This window comes from Theropithecus gelada, chromosome 16, assembly GCF_003255815.1.
Source record: "Theropithecus gelada isolate Dixy chromosome 16, Tgel_1.0, whole genome shotgun sequence".
Classification (NCBI taxonomy): Eukaryota; Metazoa; Chordata; class Mammalia; order Primates; family Cercopithecidae; genus Theropithecus; species Theropithecus gelada.
Genome location: NC_037684.1, coordinates 1758236 through 1768777, shown reverse-complemented (window position 1 = coordinate 1768777; position 10542 = coordinate 1758236). Strand labels below are relative to the sequence as shown.

General features: G+C 52.2%; 1 pseudogene across 1 annotated transcript; it reads right to left on the bottom strand.

Annotated features, from left to right (window-relative positions):
• Positions 1 to 8823: 8823 nt before the first annotated feature.
• Positions 8824 to 10324, bottom strand: LOC112609844 (annotated as a pseudogene). Its single transcript, XR_003116244.1, has 3 exons — positions 10010 to 10324; positions 9380 to 9571; positions 8824 to 9269 (listed from the first exon to the last, which is right to left on the bottom strand). The product of XR_003116244.1 is annotated as a peptide YY-like (transcript).
• Between the last annotated feature and the right edge of the window lie 218 nt (positions 10325 to 10542).

The following is a 10542-nucleotide window of genomic DNA, read 5'->3' as shown; positions in this document are numbered from 1 at the left end:
CCTTCCCTCCATCCCAGGCCCCAGCCTGGGGGAGTCCTCCAGAGCCCCAAGCAGGCTGAGCCCCACTTACCCAGAGTCAGGAATAAACAGTCACTGGACCAAGCAAGGACAGGTCCCTGCCCTCGGCTGGGCTGCTTCATAGCCCTCAGTCCCCTAGAGTCCTCGCCTCCTGTCAGCCTCTCTCACTCCACAGCCCTTACCCACTCCTCCCACTGTCTCCCTGGTACTCCCAACGCCAGTACTGGGGCCAGAGATGGGAGGGGGACAGGGCAGTGCTGGGGGTGCCAGACTAGCAGCATAGTCGATAAAACTGGACCACAGCAAAAGTCTCCTGTGGGCCCCCATCGCTGACACCCCTTCCCTTTGGGCACTAGAGCAGGCTTGGTTCAAGAAAGATGGAGTTCTGGGACTTCAGGATGACTGAAAGGTTTTGGTCACAGGCCTTGGAACTGGCCCTCCCATCTCCCAAGGATCAACCGAAATCAAACGGATTCTCTCGGGACAGAAGATTGAGGCTGCAGCTGGAGCCTCCAGGATGAAGAATGGAAACTCAGGCCATCCTTTGCAGTTTGGAACTAGAACAAGGTGGGAACAGGGAAGGGGCCTCAGGTCCTCAGGCAAGGTGGAAAGGAGTGGGGTGCCAGGTTTGGAGAAAGCTGTTTGGTGGGTACATAGGATACAGAATGAGAACTAATGTGCCTGGGTTCAGGGGAAAGGTTGAGGGGGTGCCAGTTTCTGGGAGCCATCCCAGAGCCCCCATTCCAGGGGAGTGCTAAAAACCAGCATCATTTATAAAGCCTCACCCTTTTTCCAAAGTGCTCCCAGCTCAGTCACCTCACTAAATCCCTACAACAACCCACTTTACAGATTCAGGGTCCAAAGTCTGCTCAGAGATGTCAAGTAACTGGCCCCAGACCACACAGCTAGTCAGTGGGAGATCCGGGGTTTGGAACAAAATCTAACTCCAAAGTCTAACTCCAAACCTGAACTGTATTTTTTTCTAAGTGGGGGTGTCAAAGTATTGGCATAATTTCCAACTTTTTTGCTGAGAAACCTGAGGCTCACAGAGGTAAAGAGGCTTGCTCAAGATCTCATAGCTACCTAGGTCTCCAATTCTGGCTTAGATTCTCAACCCACTAATCCATCCCCACCAGAATCCCCCCGAGTCTCCCCTGCCCAGCGTCTCTTCCCAACCCCAAGTCTCTTCCCCTGCTCAGGCCAAGGTGGTAACTGACGGTGTCTGAATGACATGGTGACACCCAAGTAGGGAGCAAAGGACTTCTCACTGCTGACGTTCTGCTGTCCCAGATCAGGACACCAAGAAGTTGGTGGGGGGACTGTTGGGGAATAGGGTGCTGGAGGTGAAACTCCAGGGATCTGTTAGGGTGAGCTCAGAGTCAGACAGACCTGGGTCCAAATACTGGCTCTGCCATTGCCTGGCTGAGCCAGGGAATGTAATTTCTTTAGCCTCTCCGAGCTTCACTTTTCCTCTCTGTAAAATGAGCTCATCAAGTCCATCTCAAGATAAGCAGAATAAAGGAAGGCTCAGCGAACATCAGTGTTCTGCCTTGATCTTCTCAATTTTTTTCTTTTCTTTTTTTGAGATGAGGTCTCACTCTGTCACCCAGGCTGGAGTGCAATGGCACGATCTTGGCTGACTGCGACCTCCGCCTCCTGGGTTCAAACAATTCTCCCAATCAACCTCCTGTGTAGCTGGGATTACAGGCACGTGCCACTACAGCCGACTAACTTTTTATATTTTTGGTAGAGATGGGGTTTCACCATGTTGGCCAGACTGGTCTCGAACTCCTGACCTCAAGTGATCTGCCAGCCTCAGCCTCCCAAAGTGCTGGGATTACAGGCGTGAGCCACTGTGCCTGGCCAATCCTCTTAATTTTGATTTCTGGTAACAAGAAGAGCAGTAATACTTCACCGGACAACTCACATTCCACAAGGCAAATATGAAAGTCGTTCTGTCTCAGCAAGCCTGGGTCTTTCTCTGGACTGAGGTTTTCCACTTGCAAAACAAGGGTGTGAACTGGTGGCTGGTCTCAGGCTGGCTTTGAGTTTGGCGGGTAGAGGCTGCAGCTTACCCCCATGGGACACCAGGCTCCAACCCTTGTTAAAAGGGTTGGAGCTTCCACAGGACCATGGCCTGGAGGGAACTGTTCTGGCTGCTATTCATGTCGGGACCCAGCCCCACCTGACAGACGTGGGTCTAGGGATTGACTCAGATACCAGGGCCACTTATAGTTCTGTTCTGTCGCAGAGATAAACCTAAGTGCCTAAGAAATAACAGGTACTCCACAAATGTCAGCCAAACTGCCGCTTTCATTTTCTCCTTTACAAACAACGGATTTCTCTTCTGGGTCCTCTCAGAGATGTGGTGACAATCTAGAAGTGGTAGTGGAGGTGCTTTCTATACTGCCTGTCCATGTGTATTAGTCCATTTTTCATACTATAAAAAACTGCCTGAGGCTGGGCGCGGTGGCTCATGCTGTAATCCCAGCACTTTGGGAGGCTGAGGTGGGCAGATCACCTGAGGTCAGGAGTTTGAGACCAGCCTGGCCAACATGGTGAAACCCCGTCTCTACTAAAAATACAACAATTAGCCGGGTGTGGTGGCTTGGGCCTGATGTCCCAGCTACAGGGGTGGCTGAAGCAGGAGAATTGCTTGAACCTGGGAGGCAAAGGTTGCAGTGAGCTGAGAGCACACCACTGCACCCCAGTCTGGGCCTGTGTCTCAAAACAAAAAACTAAAAGAACTACCTGAGATTGGGTAATTTATAAAGGAAAGAGGTTTAATTGACTCACAGTTTGGCATGGCTGGGGAGGCCTCAGGAAACTTACAACCGTAGCAGAAGGCGTCGGGGAAGCAAGGCACTTTCCTCACGAGGTGGCAGGAAGGAGAAGTGCCTATCGAAGAACAACTTATGAAATCATCAGATCTCATGAAAACTCACTCACTATCACGAGAACAGCATGGGGAAAACTGCCCCCATGATTCAATGACCTCCACCCGGTCTCTCCCTTGACGCATGGGGACAATGGGGATTGCAATTCAAGATGAGATTTGGGTGGGGACACAAAGCCTAACCATGTCACCATGTCTAGAACACAGCAATGCTCGCTCATATTCATGTGTTCCTATCTGAGGCGTTTGAACCACAGCGACTCCATCTTGAACAGGGGCTGGGTCAAATGAGGCTGAGACCTGCTGGGCTGCATTCCCAGGAAGTTAGGCATTTTTAGTCACAGGATGAGATAGGAGGTTAGCACAAGATACAGGTCACAAGACCCTGCTGATAAAACAAAATGAGGTAAAGAAGCCGGTACAAACATGCAAAAAACAAGGGCAATAAAAGAAAGTGACCTCTGATAATCCTTGCTGTTTTTTTTTTTTTTTTTCCAGTAAAGATGGCTTCACCATATTGGCCAGGCTGGTCTCGAACTCCTGGCTTCAAGTGATCTGCCCACCTCGACCTCCTAAAGTTCTGGGATACAGGCGTGAGCATGCCCGGCCTCACTGATCATTATACACGAATTATAATACATTAGCATGCTAAGAGATGCTCCCACCAGTGTCAGACAGTTTACAAATATCATGACAACATCTGGAAGTTAACTTACATGGTCTAAAAGGAGACAGAAACCTCAGTTTTGGGAAATTCCCACCCTTTTCCTGGAAAACTCATGAGTAATCTACCCCTTGTTTATTAGTATATAATCAAGACATAACCATAAAAATAGCCAACCAGCAGCCATGAGGGCTGCTCTGCCTATGGAGTAGCCATTCTTTTGTTTCTTTTCTTTTCTTTTTTCTTTTTTTTTTTTTTTTTTTGAGATGGAGTTTCGCTGTTGTAGCCCAGACTGGAGTGCAGTGGTGCAATCCCGGCTCACTGCAACCTCCGCCTCCTGGGTTCAAGCAATTCTCCTGCCTCAGCCTCCCGAGTAGCTGCGATTACAGGCATGTGCCACAAAGCCCAGCTAATTTTGTATTTTTAGTAGAGATGGGATTTCTCCATATTGGTCAGCCTGGCCTTGAACTCTCGACCTCAGGTGATCCACCCACCTCGGCCTCCCAAAGTGCTGGGATTACAGGCATGAGTCACTGCACCTGGCCCTCTTTTGTTTCTTTACTTCCCTTTTATTTATTTATTTTGTGAGATGGGGGCTCAGTTTTTTGCCCAGGCTCAAATGATCTGCCTGCCTCGGCCTCCCAAGGTGCTGGGATTACCGGCATGAGCCACCGGGCCTGGCCCTCGTTTCCTTCCTTCTCTAATAAACTTACTTTCACTCTACTCTGTGGACTCACCCTGAATTCTTTCTTGGAGGAGCTCCAAGAACCCTCTTTTGGGGTCTGGGTCAGGCCTCCTTTTCAGTAACTCCCATAGTGCTTGCCACAGAGCCCTGCCCTGAAATCACCGATTCCCGGCCTACAGATGCACTAAATGAATATGATGGTGGTGCCTCTTCCCCTGCCCACACCACGCTCTCTGGCACGAGGAGGATGGCCACTGGCAGTGATGGGGATGGAGTAAGTGCTATGAGCCTAGGAGAGGAACACCCCAGAAACACCTGAGGTCACAGAGTGAACGAGGCAGATAAAGGAGCAATGGGAATAGGGCCCCCACATACGTAAACCCAGGGCAGCAGTTTGGCCTGCATTGTGTCCTGCATCACACCCCCGGTCCTTGCTGTCTGACTGCAATCCCGGCTGCTTTCAGTTAATGACCAATGAGTAATCATTTATTGCACATCTGTTCTGGGCCTGGTGGGGGCAGTGGGGGCAGCAGGTGGAGATGAGGAAGCAAGAGTTCTGCAAGGAAGTCCAAGCTGCATGAGGAGCCGGAGCCGGGGGATGGCTTGCTTTTTTTTTTTTTTTTCGAGACAGGCTTTTACTCTGTCACCCAGGCTGGAGTGCAGTGGCACGATCATGTTCACTATAGCCTCTGCCTCCTGGCTCAAGGGATCCTCCCATCTCAGCTTCCCAAGTAGCTGGGATCACAAGTGTGTGCCACCACACCACACCACAATTTTTTTTTTTTTTTTAAATTTTGTGTAGAGACGGGCTCGAGTGATCCACCGGCCTCAGCATCCCAAGGTGCTAGAATTCAAGAGTGAGTCACTGCACCTGCCCAAGACGGTTTTTTGTTTTTGAGGTTTTTTTCCTTTTCCTTTTTTTTTTTTTTTTGAGAAAGAGTCTCACTCTGTCACCTAGGCTGGAGTGCAGTGGCACAATCTCGGCTCACTGCGAACTCTGCCTCCTGGGTTCAAGTGATTCTCCTGTCTCAGTCTCAATGAAGAGATAGGACCAATGACTTCTAGATGACATCCAAAGGACATCATGTTTCTAGCGGATAATGCTAGGTGCCCAAATATCCACGTTCTCCTTTCATCATCAGAGAGCTTGAGATGGTACATATGTAGGTTTGTTATATAACAAAAAAAGTCCATTTATAAATAAAAATGTTTTTAAACAAAGAGCTGGAGATGGGCACACAGACACTCAGCTAAAGACATCTCGTAGGTTGTCCTTGCAGCTAAGTGGGGCCATGAGACTAGGCTTTAACCAATGGGCTGAAAGTTAAAGTGATTTCTGCCTTTTGGTTTTTAGGAATGGATGTGCCTGCCTGTGGCAGATTATATTTTTCAAAGATGACCACAAAAATATCTCCTATTTCATGTGTGATTCTACAGTGGGGCCTATGTCCCCTCTTCTTGAATATGTGTGCACTTGTGATTGCTCTGACGAACAGAGTATGGGGTATGATGCCATGTGACTTCTGAGGCTGGGTCACAAAAAGCAATTGTTATGAGTTAAATTGCATGCCCCCGCCCCCCGCCAAATTCATATGATGCAGTTTTAACTCCTACTACCTCAGAATGTGTCCTTATTTAGAAAGAGAATCACTGCAGATCTAATTAGTTAAGATAAGGTCATACTACAGTGTGTGAGCTCCTGATCCCGTAGGACTGGTCTCCTTATAAAAAGGGTAATTTGGGTACAGAAACAGACATGCATAGAGGGAAGACGATGTGAAGAGACACAGCTCAGACACCTATCTTCAAGGCAAGGAGAGAGGCCTGGAATAGATCAGAAGGAATCAACCCTGGCAACACCTTCATTTCAGACGGCTAGCCTCCAGAACTGTCGTTTAAACACCCAGTCTGGGATTCTTTGTTATGGCAGCCCTAGCAAACTAAATAGCAATGCCACCTTCATCCAATTCTCTGGAAATAAGCAGGAAGCCAGTTATCATGTAAATCCAACTACCCCAAGAATATCATGCTGGAGAACCCACATGTAGGTACGACGGTCAGCAGCCATGGCTGAACTCAACAACCAGCACCAGCACCAGCATGGGAGTGAGCCTTCTCAAGCATCAGCCCAGTGGATCATTTAGATAACTGCAGATCTGCCAACCTCTGATTGTATTCGCATGTGAGACTCAAAGTGAGAACTGCTGAGGTGAGTGCTTCCTGTTCCTGACCCACAAACTCATGAGTGACATACAATGGTTGTTTGAGGCTGCCAAGTTTTAGGGTAACTTATTATACAACATAGGAACCGGAGCACCTGCCCTCTCCCTTCTCCCACTTGCCACTGGCTGGAACACAGATGAGATCATGGCGGGCTGTCTTCAGTCCTGTAAATGACATAGATGAGGGCATGGTGAAGCCACAAATGAGGAGCCTGGGCTTTTGGATGCCTTCATAGAGCAGAGCTGCCAGCTCCCCAGATGTCACTTGCATTTCAGGTAAGAGAAATAAATTTCCATCCTGTTTAAGTCACTGTTAATTCCATCTGTTTTTTTTTTTTAAACCAATATCCTAGTAATATCGTATATGTAAAATGAACAGCTCAGTGTCTAGAACATAAATAAGTGCTTTTTGGAAAGGTAGTTATTGCTATTTTATTATTATTATACTAATAGTAGTTATTAATATTATTACCCTAAACTGCTCAACACTCCTCAAAATGAACATGAGGAGGACCCATGTCACTGATGGTCATTGAGACACGTCAAGCTGCGCAGAAATTGTCTGCGGTCAAGCGTAATTCATACCAGGTCTCTCTTCCATCCACCTTAAACTGAATACAGCTCTCCCAGGCAGACCAATAGATAGGGGATCACGGACACCAACACACAGACACATCATCCCACTCCCCACCCACACAATGAGCCGAAGCTCCGGGTCGCCACTGTGTGCTCCCATCCCACCTGTACTATCGCAGGAGAGAAGACAGGCAGCAAAATGGGATGGAAAGTGGGTCTAAGATAATGAGTGGGGAGAGGCAGCCAGAGAAACTAACTCCCTCCCCAGGAAATCAGGCAAGGCTTCTGGGAGGAGGTGACCACTATCCCGAGAGTATCTTCCAGGCTGAAGAGAGGGAAAGGGCTCTCTGCAAGCAGGGAGAGTGGCATGGGCAAAGGCATGGAGCATCAGAATCCACACAGCCACTGACCTACACCTGCCTCCTCAGCCTCACCCTTTCAGCTCTACCTCCAGGGAGGCTGGAGGGCAGCACAGGGAAGGGTGGGTGTCAGAGCCCTGTGGCCCCCTGGGGACCTGTGTCCAAACAGGGACCTACTCTGCAGCTACGGCAGAGTCAGCTTTAGAGTCTTCTATTCTTCCAGAGCCATGGAACTGCAAACAGTACTTCAAAATCCTGGTCCACGCAGGGATGCCTGCAGTCTTCCTGTCCTTTTTACCCTCTCTGGGTCAAAGGCGTTGGCCTCAACCTGATTCTCCCCCTCATCTCCTAGTCCCCTGCCAGATTTGGGTAGGTCTTGCTGAACTAGAAGCCCAGGAGACATCCCATAGATACAGGAGGCTGCATGTGAGGAAGGAGACATAGGCCTTTCCTTCCTGAGGCCCCAGGAGGGAGACAGGACACAGAGACATAGACAAAACTCTCAGTGAATAGAGCAGAGGCCCTGAGAGCTGGGCAGCCAGAGAGGCAGGAAGAGTGCAATTGTGCAATCAAGGCAAGCTTCTTGGAGGAAAGGGGCAGGGAAGGGTGGATGTCAGGGAAGATCACCCTATAGGCAGACTCTGGAATCGGTGCAGAAGGGTGAGTTTAAACATCCACAGCGCCTTTAGATTTCAGCATCTAGTCCAGGGGAGGTGGGGGCGGTACATGGGAGGGTGTCCCTATGGCCTTGGCACTAGGAAAGCACAGTTCGTGACTTATCCACTGAGTGTGAATTCAACGAGATGAGACAAGGCGGTTTTTTAGCGATCGGGCAGCCTCCACATTCCCCATTGCTGCTCTGCTCGGGGAAGGGGGACGGTAGAAATTACCTGCCTCTCCCGCCAGCACACACACACACACACACACACACGGCTCTTCCTCCACAGCCCCATCTTGGACCACGCCACCGCCAGCCACTCCAGTCCTGGGCGCTACTAATACAGCTCCTAGGGAAGCGCCCCAAGGTCTTGGTGCCCGGCCCGGCCCCAGCCGTCCTTGGTTTCACGGGGTTGGGTGCGGGAGGGACAGCCGTGTCCCTATCTACTCTGCTAGGCTGCCTAGCAGGCTCCTGTCCACGCTCCCTGCCCCTTCTTCCAGAACCCCATCCATCCCTGCCCCAACTCAACTAGAGTTCCTTCCACAGCAGTCCCTGGTCTGGGCGCTGTCCAGCCCCAGGCTGGGTGGTCGAGTCTTCCTTGGGCTCCCAGCAGAGGGAACCCCCGCCCCCGCCCCAGCCTCTCTCCGAGTCGGTTTTCGCTCCTCTGGTCCCCACGCCTCCACCCTCCACTTCCACGAGACCTCCACGAAGGGAAAGGAAAGGAAATACAAAGGCACACATTCCGTTTCTGTGGAATTCGCTCTTTATTTTGGGACCAGGGAAGGACCACACACAGCCCTGCAGCTCAAGAGGCGAGGGCACCGAGACGCAGGACTGCGGTACCCGATCCCTGCCCAGATGCCGTCGGGAGGCGGAATCCGGGTTTCCGGGGTCGGGAGTGAACATGCAAATGAGGTGGGCGTGGTCTGCAGATCTCCCAGGAGGCCTCGGGGGTCCTCACCACAGGTCTGCGCCTCCGGCCTGCGGGAGTGAAGGGAAAGGAATCCGATCTGGGGAGGCGAGCCTGGGAGACGTCGTAAGTGATGTACCAGGGTGGGGCCAGACCGCACTCTCGGAGGCAGGATGTTATGTGACTTGACGGGGGCGCTTTTACTGCGACCTGCCCGGGCGGTCCTCGCCGTCTGGGAAGAACGTTTTGGAGAGGCGTGTGTCCGGGCTGTCTTCCCACGCCTGGGGGCGGGGCCTGGAAGGGCGTGGTCAGATCTGACCACGCCCCCGGTGGAGAGGGGCCGCAGCGGGAGAGCCCCAGGGGTCCCGCTTGGCCCACCCCGCGCCTGCACTCACCACGGCCGGGTGACCAGGTTGAGGTAGTGGCTCAGGTAGGCGTAGTAGCGGCTCAGCTCCTCCAGGGGGGTGTCTTCGCCGGGAGCCTCGGGTTTGATGGGGTGGGCCTCGACCAGCGCCCCCAGGTAGACGAGCAGGGCCAAAAGCACTGTGGCCATGGTAGGCCACGACCTGCGCACCGACACCATCTGGGAAGGTGACGTTGGGGTGTGGGTCGTTCCGAGCCTCGATCCTCCACGGCAGGAGGCTGCGGCTGCCGTCGGGGCCGCGCTCCGGCGCTCTCCCTGGGGCTGGTAGCGGATCAAGGTTCAGCAACCAGCTTGCCGTGTGTTCTCCGGCACTGCACCGTCTCCTGCCTCAGTTTCCTAATCTGTCAGAGGGACATAAGCCCTGCCTGACATAAACCGCCCCCGCACCGCTGCTGCCAGAGAGGTAAATTAGAGAAAAGGGTTGTGCTGGCAACGGGACTCCCGGGGACTCCCGGGCCTCCTTCCCACCTCCAATGACCCCCTCCAATCCGGTTTCCCACCACTCACCCCCAGCTTCCACCATTTCAGCCTTAGTTTCCCCACAAAACAGCCTGGATTTCCTGGTACCAGACCATGCTTGAGCCCCCAGCCGCTCACAGCGACAGCTTATGAAGCAGATGAGCAGGAGGTAGAAGGCGAGGGAAGTTTCAAGGGCTGCACTGGGTCAGGTCAAGCTGAGGCCTCCTCTGCTCAGGGCTTTCCTTTCCGGGCTTATATCCCCTCCTGGAAAGGAAAAGGAGTCCCACGGGGAGGGAGAGCCAGCAGCGGGTGAGCCCTTCTTCCTCCTTCCACTCCCGCCAGATCGCTGAGCTTACACCCAGCCAGTGTGTGACGTCTCCACCTCACAGGAGCTGAGGGGGCAGCTGCCATGCTCAAATTTGGGGTCCCACTGGATGGGGTACCTAGCCTAAATCCTGTGTTCAGCCCACAGCCCCCCGCCCCGCCCTGCGCCCCCAGGGGGCAGGTCTAGCCCCCTGAGGAAGTGAAGTGGTTGGACCTAGACTCCTGGGGCAGCCCCTAGGACCAGGGATGAGATTCTGTCTTCCTTAGCCTGTTCGTGGGTGGGAGTGGAGGGTGGGAGGGTGGACACATTTCCTCCAGCATGTGGGATCTGGGACCACTCTTTCCAA